This window comes from Fundulus heteroclitus, chromosome 21, assembly GCF_011125445.2.
Source record: "Fundulus heteroclitus isolate FHET01 chromosome 21, MU-UCD_Fhet_4.1, whole genome shotgun sequence".
NCBI lineage: Eukaryota > Metazoa > Chordata > Actinopteri > Cyprinodontiformes > Fundulidae > Fundulus > Fundulus heteroclitus.
Window position 1 is genome coordinate 41811947 of NC_046381.1, and position 12088 is coordinate 41824034.

Sequence of the window (12088 nt, forward strand, 5' to 3'; positions counted from 1 at the left end):
TCAAAACACAATAAATGGACATCTTACTCTTTCTCAAGGAAACAAGATGTTGACGCGTGGAGATCGGCAGTCCTATCCTGATCACCCTAAGAGATTTGATGCTTTACCTCAGGTTCTGTGTAAGGAGTCACTGACTGGACGCCATTACTGGGAGGTGGAGCTGAGCACCGACAAAGGCAGAGATGCTGCTGCTGCTGTGTGTTATGAAGGAATACACAGAAAGTCGGACACAGCATGGGCTAGGATTGGATGGAATACCATAAGCTGGTCATTGGGCCACAAGTGGGAACCCCACCCGGTTTTGTATGCTGAGCATAACTCAAGTGTAAATTTTTACCCTCTACCACACACTGGTTGCGCACGCCTAGGAGTTTTTCTGGACTGGCCTGCAGGCACTTTGTCCTACTACATAGTCGCAGGGGAAAGACTGAGTCACATTCACACTTTCCACACCAGTTTCTCAGAGCCTGTGTACCCATGTTTCAAGATGTGGCCTAAAAACAGTTACGCCCTCCTGTGTTTCTAAACATTAAGTTAGAAGATTCAATCCAGACCCAGATGTTCATAATAAGGGAATATTTTTGGAAAAGTATTTTTTTGGCAATTGAATGAAATAACAAATCAGTTTATTACAAAACAGACTGAACAACAATATATTGATGACAATAAAATAATATTAAGAATCAGAAATAAACTGGCTTAAGATAAGATTTTCTAGTCCCGTGTGTGGACCAATGCAGTCTATGTGGAGCAACGGCCTAATCGGTGAAAAGCTCTTGTGAAAGGTTTCCATTTCAGTTCTGACTTCCTGTTAAGCATCTCGTTAACAGGGAGTTACATCATTAGAGTTTGCTATTCCACACAGAATGTTTGAACTAAGGCACGCTGGTGGAGCAGTGGGTAGGGTGACGCATGTATGGAGGCCTTAGTCCTCAACGCAGTTTAACTCCGACCCGCGGTCCTTTACAGGGTCGGAGTTTGGTCCAATATTTGGACCAATAGAGGAGAGATCCAGAGTTAGCTCACAGCTTCAGCTGCTTCAGCTAGAAACCACTGATCAGGCCTGAAATCTGGGTGTAGTGATGGACTCAGACCTGAACCTCCATCTAAAGACAAAGTGGACCTTCTAGAACCTGAAGAACATTTCCAGGATTAAAGGACTGATGTCTCAGAAGAATCCATATGTTTATCTTTAGTAGAACATATTACTGCAACGGTGTTTTCGCCGCGTCCTCACTAAGACTAAGAACGTAGAGAACATGGACCCGGTTCTGAAGTCCTTCCATGGCTCCCTGTATCTCAGAGAATAGACTTTAAAATCCTTCTGTTAGTCTATAAATCCCTGAATTAGCACCTAAATCCATCACAGACTTGTTATCAGGGCATCAACCCTCCAGACCACTCAGGTCTTCTGGCTCCAGCCTGCTCTGCAGAACCAGAACCAGAACCAGACATGGAGAAGCGGCATTTAGTTCCTATGCTCCGCTTATCTGGAACAAACTCCCAGAAAACTGTAAAAGTTCAGAAAGCCTGAGTTCCTTTAAATCAAGATTAAAAACACATTTGTTTAGGATTATCTAGTTAAACTGTTTTACTGAAACATTATTAGTTTAATTTTAGTTTATTTCCCATGTTTTATTTTGTTTCTACATTTTATTCCAACTTGCCTTTATTCTGTTTTATTTTCCTATATTATAATCCTGTAAAGCACTTGCATTGTCTTTGTACTGAATTATGCTATACAAATAAATGTGCCTTGTCTTATTTTCACATCACTGACTTTATTGCTAAGTGATGCTTAAAAATATGTTTTTGTTAATCCTGGAAGTTAAGTACAGGAAATAGCAAAGATAAAAGAAAATAAATTTGCTTTTATCTTTGTTCTTGGTTGGGTTTGAGTTTGAGGGTTTATTTCTGTTACAGGTAATTTTGATAGTGTTTTGATTTTAAGCCTGCTGTTACACTGTTTTTTGAATGGCTTTTCATATATGTTGGCATAGCTAAACACTTTTAGGGGGGTTTGTTCAAATGTAAATTTAAAAGAACCTCACTATGGGAAACAGAGTTCTGTAACATTTATGAAATGCATGTGTCTCTTATGATTACGTTGTGTGTATGTGGACTGGGATAGAGGATAGAATATTTACAGTTTGCTCCTTCCTGAAGACAGTAAGTTACTTTTTGAGGACATTGCTGACTTTTTTTTTACCTATACCCTGGCCATCTTGGACAGAAAGTTCAGTTCTTTTTAAACAGTCGTATCAGTGCGCCTAAATGGTAATTTATGAGCTGAAGCATTCAAAAAATAAGGCCAGCTACCCAGCTTTATCATCTTTTCAGTGAATTTTCATCAGTGCATGTAAAACTTTTGCATAATGCAGCGTGATATTCGACCACCTTTTTTATATCATTGTTGAACACATTTTGATTTCCCCTTTCATTGTTGCTGCAACATTTAGCAGTTGTGATATTAAATAAAATTGTTAAGTCACTGTTGGTGCCATTTTTTTTTATATGTTCGACAAGGTATTTACTCAATTTTAAGGTTTAAATTTTATGATATATTCCTGTTTAGTTTGAACTTAATAGCAATATGTAATAAGTTAAAAGTGCACATTTAAAATTACGATCTAATGCAATGACTTACTGCAGTCATTCTTCAGGGATGAGCACACAGCCACAGCAGAGAGACACCTTTCTTTTAACAGAAGGAAAGCTTGAGCACATAACTCATTATGAGCAGCCTTTAGCCACAAGCTAGGGGGTTGAAAGGGCAGAAACACAACACAGAAAACAAAAACACACTGGTCCAGACTTACTTTATTGGGAACTAAAAAGTATACAGCATTAATGATGGCACCAGCCCCATCAAGCACTTCAACCAGGAGAGAAACACAGTTAAAAACTAAAGAACTGAGACAGGTTTACTCAAAAATACATTACAAAAGGAAGACAGATTTTACTAAGGAAGGATGTTTTCGAAGGCTGTTACACATGCTGCAAGGATCAAATTTGTTCTTGATGTGGCAAGAACAGTTTGTTTTGTCTCTGACAATTTATACTTTAGGAGAAACTTGGCTTCCAATTTCCTAGAAAGTCATGCCCAGTGCAGCATATGTCAAACCTGCACTGACGCTGTTTACATTTAACAGCAAAACAACACCACAATGGCAGAGAGGGAGGTTTTTCAATGAAGGAAGAGGGTGAGGAGGATAAAATATTTGAAGCAGAAGAGGAAGAAGACACCTTGTTATTTACAATTGCTTAAGAAATGGGAAAAACAAGTGTGTCAGGTTTTTTAAGTTGCTTAGCCCACATGCAGACACTTATGCTATGCAGACACGGTTGCAGAAACAAATTATGGGGGACAAGGCAAGGGTAATTTATTTGTATAGTGAGATCCCATATATCACTCCTCTACTTTTTTTATTTTTGTACCGTGGTTTTTTTCTCCAACACAGTTTTGATTCAGATATTATCCACATTTAAAGCCTGATTTTTTTTGTTGTTCATTTTTACAAACTACCAATAGGTTTCAATCTCTCAAAACCTTTACCATTCCACATCTCCAATTTTCCTTTTTTATTTATAGACGTGATTTTTTGACTCTGGTCACGCACAGAGCTGCAATATGCTTCATTGAGATTCAGGCGCAGTATATTTTACAGATGCGGTTTTAGCGCATATTCAGACAGGGACAAACCGGTGTAGGCATAGACATAATATAAGAGTAGACGCGTCATTGGGCGGGTTCTGCCTATGCTGCGATGCGTCAGAGCGTCCGCCATCTTAAATGTGGCAAATCTGCTGTTACTCAGTCACTTAAACAGTATCAGAGGGACTTTAATCTCTGAATATACTTTGTATTCGTAGTATTTCTTTTTTGTAATATTACAAGTTTATTTTCGTATCCCTTTAGCTTCATTCTCCTGAATTTATTCTCCTAAAGAATAAAAATAATTAAAATAATCTAACCTGGCCCTATTACTCCAGGAGTGAAATAATTCTGCAAACTGTGATTATTCTGGAAATGTTCCCCCTTAATTCTCATAATATGATGTTTTTATCATAACATTATCACTTTTGTGTTTGTTATCCTTATATTCATAACACATAAACACATAAACACACACACATACATACATACATATATATATATATATATATATATATATATATATATATATATATATATATATATATATATATATATATATATATATGCGTGTGTGTGTGTGTATTTATTGCAGCACAGGAGTGAGGCATCTTTTCTGATTCACGTTCACAATAACAGAACTCGACTTTTTTCTGCCACATACAATATGGCGGTGACGTTGACGTGCGAACCTGCGCCCTATGACGCGTCTACGTATATGATGTCTATGGGTGTAGGCATAGACATATATAAAGAGCAGACCCCGCATCGACCGCTCTCGCCTATGGGCGCTGACGAGATTTAGGGGCGCCATCTTGGGGCGGTCGACTGCTCTGCTCAGTGTAATGTGTTAACCAGGCACAGAATCAATTTTAGTCAACTATAACTCGCTGAATATTGAACTAATTTTCACATTGTTTTTTTTCTGAAAACTTTAAAACTATAGCTATTATACCAAATGGTTCAGTGCATTTAAATATTCTTAGTATGGTTAAAAGTAATATAATATACTTACAGGATTTATTTATGTTGCAAATAACAGCCACTCATAGTTTAATAATTTTTTTATTACTATATACAAAACACAGTAGTACACAAAACACACAGACATATATATATATATAGATAGAGATAGATATATATAGATAATAGAGAGAGAGAGAGAGATAAGAGAGATAGAGATAGAGAGAGATAGAGATAGAGAAGAGAGAGAAATCTAGATCTAATAGAGATAGAGATATATAGATAGATAGAGAGAGAGATAGAAGAGAAGAGAGATAGAATCTCTTATCTTTATTTAATCTCTCATCTTCTCTTTCTCTATCTCTCTCTCTATCTCTCTATATTATCTATATATATGTCACCCACACCCCCTGCTTTGACTAAATCAAATAAACATCATAGATCATTGTACTTAAAACCAATAATTATCAAAAAACTATGTACACAGAAATACAATGAATATATATATATATATATATATATATATATATATATATATATATATATATATATATATATATATATATATATATATATATATATATATATATATATATATATATATGTATATATGTATATCTGTAATATTAGCTAATAGCCCTGAAAAAGGACTGTTTTGCTGAGCTTTTTTCTTGTGTTCCCCTTCTGGAGTTCATGAGTGGTGACTTTGGCAATGTGGTGCAGCCTTATCTTCATAAATACAGACACAACCAATGACAACAAGTTGGAATGATGGTTGTCAATGCCAAATTGCGTGTCCTCAATGTGTTGCCCAAGCAAGAACACATCCTCTGTCCCAATCTCTTCACGGACAATGTGGGTGACAGTCGACACCTTTGGAGGTTGCTTTGTTGAAGCTCTGCGAATCACCCTCTCTGCAGCCCTCAGCACTTTCACTGTTCCTATTGAGGGAATCACTAGGCCACCATTGTTTTTCAGAGTAAGCAGGTGGTAGCTCTCATCAGCTGATGAGGGTACAGCTTCTCTGATCAAACTTGCCCGACACACATCACAGCCTAGTTGTCGCAGAATCTGGCGGACTACAAATCCTGCTATGTACACCAGAGCATTTTCCACTAGACCACCAAACTTAGTTGGAAGATAGCTGTGGTCACACACAACAGCCAAAATGTTGACAAATGGAGATGGGTGATCCTCGGCAGTTTCAGCAGAGGACATCTCCACAGCAGACAGGGACACAGTGTTATCTTGGGGTGCCACATTTCCTGTGTCACTAGGTGAGACACCACACCGAACCATCAGACGGCGGAAGATGGACTGGAACTGGTTTGCAGAGGGATTGTTATTCCAGCCACCTTGTATGGAAAACAGACACACAATACATGCACAATTCATCAGACATAAGACACAAAGATATCCATTAAAGGCATAGTGCACGTTCTTCTTTCTGCTTTGAGTTTCACAGACATCTTCTAATTTACTGTTGTCCCAGATATTAATCATTGTGACATGGCCACCTAATACCAATTCTAGGTTTCTTACATGCATTTCCAGAAAAAAAAACATTTGCTGTACTTTTAGCCCATTTTAAGAATATTTATTCTATTCAGTTAACATCAACCTTACCTGATGCTCTGACTGAATTAAATAGGAACTCCAAATGATCTTGGCTGAACCGGTATGTGAGGACGTACTGCTGAATTTGGAGCAGTTCCGGAACCATTAGCATCAATGTGTCGATGTTGATGACAAAGCCAATGACAGACAAATACCTGAGAAAGGCAAAAAGTTTTTTTTACTCTGATCATGGCAACATAGGACACCCCAACCCTTGAATAAGTAAAAAAAAATGCAAGAGTGGAACTGGAAGAACTGGAACAACAACTGATGTAATACATAACAGTTTGAAACTTACCTGTAGTTTATATTGTGTAATACTATACATACCTTTTAGAAGAACTTGGCACCTGAAATACACTGAATACAGGACAATAGAAACAGAAGAACTTACAATATTGCAAAATAAAACAATTGATTGAACTGAATATCATATAAAGTATAATACATTTTTCTCAACACTCTAATACACTTTACAATTACGTTAGTTTTACCCTCTCCATACCGCAAGGTGGTCAGTCTGACAGAAGCATGGCTGCCGTTCTGTGCCAACGGCCCCACTGATCACCACCAAATACTATTTACAGGACCACATTTAAACACAATCATATAAATAAACTGTACATACCATCTTTCTGACACCTGTAAATAACTTTCTGTTGTGTAATACATACCTTTTAGAAAAACCTGGGACCTGAAACAAGACGCTAAAGAGAAGACAATTATGACAAACAAAACTGAACAGTGTGTTTGACTGAATACAAACATTAACATCATATGAACTTCATGCAGTGAACAGGCCATCTTAGAAACTCGATGGATAAAGGAACTGAGCATCGCCAAAATTGAATTCAAGAACTACTCATGCGTTATTTTAATAGACCTCTTTGATTGGTGAAGGGGTGTTCCGCCTTTTGTCACTAAAGTGAGCAAGTACTCCCTGCTTCTTGACAGAAATGCTTTCCTCTGCATCCAATTCCAAGCACCCAATGGAGCTTTGAATCCTTTAGCACGAGGATTGCGTCCATTCATTGTGTCAAACAGCCTGTCAATTATCTATAAATATATATATAATGTTAATACAAACTTTTGAATTTATAAAGAATATACAATATCACAGCCTACAACAATAATTGAATGATGAATTCATAGACATTCAGATTAAATACCTGTCCCTAATGATCAATTCTAATGTTAATGAATTAGTTTTAAAAAAAAATTAATTGGTTCTGTAATAATTACATTACCTCAATAAATTCTGCTGTTGCCTCACAATTTTTAAACTGTGTGTACCCAAGATCCCTCATAGTGCGGAGGGTCACCGACACAGAGCGACTCAGTGTTTGTGCAGCCAGGGACACCCTCATTTTGTGGTTCTCAAAGTACACATGCTTGTCTGTAATTTTGTTGGCAGCATGCAGTCCATCTTTTTTTTGCACATTATTGAGATGATTGATGTGCCTCCAATCGATCTGACCGGTGGTTGTTGTTATTGGGCTATACGCCTGCAAAGTAGGAATGTGTCACCTCTCAGATAAGTACAAACGGCAAATTGTTGATCATTACATCCAGTCTCAACTGTGCAAATTAATAGACAGACATAAATGTGCCTTATACAAGTAGGTGTAAAAAGATTAGTATTTACCTGCAACATATTACGTGCCAACTTCAGCATATGGCATGCGTCCATCATTACAAATACTTTCTCACCAGATGCCGGATGTGGAAAACTTGTTTTAAGGGGCTCTCGTGGGTTTCCCTTGAGCTTACATCCAAGTTGGTTGCACATGCTGATGTTGGAGGCATGCCCATCCATTGTTACACATAGCACCCGAATGCCCCGCGCATGCAGCTCCTCCAACGCATGAGTGAGAAGGACCCTTTGTGTTTCTGGTGACAGGGAGTTGGTCAGGTAGTATAAAATTGGAGCCTTCCAATGTCCTTGCAAGCCAACCACCAAGAACACAAGAGCCTCAGCAGCAACATCAGTCTCGTTGCTTCCATCCCCCAGGTTGACAAAACCAGACATTGACTGGGTATGGGGATTATATTGCACGTGTTTCTTGATTGCCATGGCATCCAACATCAGTGCAACAAATCCATATTTAGCCTGGTCTCCCTGGCATCTTTTCTCCAGCATATCCAGCATCATTTTGTTCAACCCAGGCTTGTCATCCACTGAACACAGCCACCTGTAAAAAGTGTAGAAGTAGCAATGTAACGCATTGTATCAGTAAATAAAAAAGTTAAAATATAGAAAAATATCAACCGGACAACATCGAGCTACCTTTGTAATGTATGTGGATGTGGAAGGGGAAATTTTTTAATCTCCCTTAGGTATTTATATGCCTTTGGGCCATGCAGATGGAGTGTGAGGGCAAACTCTCTGTGCTCCTTTGTGTACTCATGGACCTTATTTTTCATAAAGTCAATCTGAAGATCTAAAATTTTAAGGGCAAAAATTAACAGACTCTCCTTTATATAGCTAAGGATGATAGAAAAGGAGTAAGAATAAGATGTGTGTTTACTTCGTACCTGAGTAGAATTCAAGCCTCTCTTTGAGCTCTTCGTTAATGAGGTTCTTTTCCTTCAAATCCCCCAAAAGACACCTAATTGTGGTCTTTGCCCTCTTTTCTCTGGTCATGCTGTTTTTCTTTTCCCGCTCCAGACATTCCACTCTTGCCAAGGCTTCCTTCAGTTTGGCTGTGAGCGCGGTACGAGAAGCCGGCAAGGCATAGCAATGATCCTATTAGACAAAGGGATAAACCTCTTACACATGACTTTGGCATAACTACAGTGTAACTCACATTATTTCATAAAGTAGCACCACTGTGGCTGCTTGTGTCTTCGTTTGTGTGTACGCTTTTATTTGTCAGTGTGTTTAATATGAGCAGAAACAAACAAGTGAGATTTTAATAAGACCATGAGCATCATTACATAATGTTTACAATAGAAATACTCACATCAATAGGTTGAGGCTGTGGAGTAAATGTTTCTTGGTCATCTTGAGAGACCATAGAATGGCTAGCTTCAGTTCTTCTGGAAGTTAGTGTTGTCCTGACCTTTACCGGCTAAAATGAAGAAGCATTATGAAGATTAACTTTACAGTTTATATGTACTTGTATATGTAAACAAATATAGGGATAAATACCACACTCTGTCTTGTAAATGATAATAAAATATGTATATTTATGGAAAGCAATAGACTTATGGGGATACACCTACTTTTTGGAGGTGAGCAGGGAAGTTGAATTCTGATGGAACAACACTATCTTTTAGTCGGACAATCTGACCTGTCCTGTCAAAATCTTCTTCTTTAAAATGCTCACTGCAAAGCACGGAAGTATTACTTGCAGTGAATCCCTCTCTCCTTGTAGAAACTTCCCACTTCTTTCTCATATCTTTGTCTTTGGGAAACCTTCATAACAGAACAAACGATTTGTAAATTGAAGAAAACAACATTGACATATTTTGAACAGTGTTTTATGTAGACACTCCTCTTTTTTATTTTCTTCCTATTTTTCTATTTTCAAAGTTAGAAATGTCTTACTACGTTACTTCAGCAAGAGATTTTGATATATATCTGTTGAGATGAACAAAAACTGCTGAAGATCTGAGTAAGCTTGAAAAGTCTTCTGGTCTGATGTTCTGTTGTCTGTATTTCAAGCTGGCTATGAGATATCAGAGGTGTTATACTTTTGATAGGGTGAATTACATGTAAATAATGCAGTTATAACATCAATGTGTATGTAATTTACTAGTAAATGTTACCACAAGAATATTTGTTTTATTTCTTGAATTGCCTTCCTGCATCAGTTAATCTAAATAAATGCTGGGAAATATCTGAGATCTTTTGTAATTACATGAAGTCTTACATTATTTAAATTAGCCTATTTTGTCGGGAGTAACACGTTTGGCACGACACCAGCACCAAACGTTAGCTAGCTTGATTTTTGTTGGTGGACAAAAATAGAGATAAATCACATTCTAATCAAAAAATATAAACGATATATGTTCATCTTACTTGTGGAAAGTTATCCCTCGAGCCCTGACGTCAATAGTCCGTCGATTCAAACAGAAAAACGCCGCACAGTGCTGAGGCATCCTTCGTCTGACCAGTTTAAATCAGCAGGATAGGGTAGAAGTTCGACCGCCCCAAGATGGCTGCCGTAATTCCTGCGCTGCGACAGTCAATGCGGGGTCTACTCTTATATTATGTCTATGGGTGTAGGTACCAGATTGACTCGGGCTGCCAGATTGACTCGGGTCCTGCGTCTTCTGATGACGTCACTATACATTGTTGGTTTAACGTTTGCTCAATTGCGCAAAATATTGTAATTGGTCTGGACAACTTACTAAAGTAATTATAGCGGGGTGTAGGTTTTATTCGAGAGCGGGATTGCGGCTTGTAAACGGACAATTTTACTAAGAAAATCGCCATGGTCCCTGCGCCTCCCGATGACGTCACCAGATTCTCCGTGGGCCTTGCGCCTCCCGATGACGTCACCTTATGGCAACACCACTCAAACAAACTACATAGAGCCCGCGGTCTGCATTTGTAACGAATCAATTTTATTAAGTTAATTTAGCGGTTTCTTTTTTCTCAAAAGCTTGAACAAATATTCAAGCCATTTTACAAATAAATAAAAAAAAAACAACAAATATTTGACAATTGGCTCAATGTTTGGAAGAATATTGTTAACAAAAATGGAAGGGCTAGCCAGACTAATTTATCCAGCATATATCTTAAATGTACCAAATACCACAATAAAAAAATAATCAAATTCATCACAATTTCATCTGGAATAATAAAAAAACATGTGATCAGAAAGAACAACATCAGTACAAAAAGGAGGAATGAACGTTATTGATTTTACAGTGATGAATGCCTTGATAAAATTAAATTTGGCTGCTGAATTTTATTAAAAATGAAATGAGTTTATGGTTTAGTTTCCCTTCACAACTTAAAAAAAATTGGAGGAATTAAATTTCTCTAAGGTTGTAACTTCTTTGATCCTGCAAAATTACCGATTAAATTGTCAGACTACCACACAAGTATTCCAAAATGATGTTAAAAGTTTTCATGCCTCGACTAATTTACAGGAAAATAACCGTAAATTAACAAAATAAAATTTATTTGTAACAAATGGAGACCGCGGGCGCATAATCTAGTTTGTTTGAGTTGAGTTGCCATATGTAGACGTCATCGGGTAGCACCCGAGCCAATCTGGCAGCCCGAGTCAATCTGGTACCTACACCCATAGACATAATATAAGAGTAGACCCCGCATTGACTGTCGCTGCGCAGTAATTACGGGCGCCACCTTGGGGGTCCGTGTACCTTCAGGCAATTCGATTTTTTTCCGGAAAACCAAAACGGAAAACGGAAACTACTTCCGTTTTCTCGTTTTTCCATTTAAAATAAAAAACGGGAAAATGGAAAACAAAGCCGTTTTTCCGTTTTTGTCAACACAATTTAGAAACGAAAAACCAGAAAAACTTAATGAAAAAAACGGCCCGTTATTCGATTTTGCCCATTCATTTTTCCATTTTATTCTTCAGATTGAAAGACGGAGACGGGTTTCACGGCTGGCCCGGAAGTGCAGAAAAATATTTCAAAATAAAAGCCTAGATGTACGCGTAACATAATGCAAGCCTAATTAAAAAAATGAAGCGGAGAGATGTCTTTTGAATAAAAAGAGGACCTTTTTACGTTGCAACATGATAGTTTATTGTAAAAAAATACACTATTACGTTATTGTGTGTTTTATTGTTTGGGGTGGGGGGGTGTAATGTCTGGGCAGGATGAAGGTTGAGATGAAAACCTGTTGCTGTTAAATGTGACAACAAAGAT

At 37.7% G+C, this 12088-nt stretch overlaps 1 long non-coding RNA gene across 2 annotated transcripts; it reads right to left on the minus strand.

Annotated features, from left to right (window-relative positions):
* Positions 1-5155: 5155 nt before the first annotated feature.
* LOC118556764 lies at positions 5156-8137 on the minus strand. Of its 2 annotated transcripts, XR_004927343.1 has the most exons (4): positions 7881-8137; positions 7483-7740; positions 6245-7291; positions 5156-5973 (listed from the first exon to the last, which is right to left on the minus strand). It is a non-coding gene; the product is annotated as an uncharacterized LOC118556764 (long non-coding RNA). The 2 variants fall into 2 exon arrangements; XR_004927342.1 differs by having other exon boundaries at positions 6245-7740.
* Between the last annotated feature and the right edge of the window lie 3951 nt (positions 8138-12088).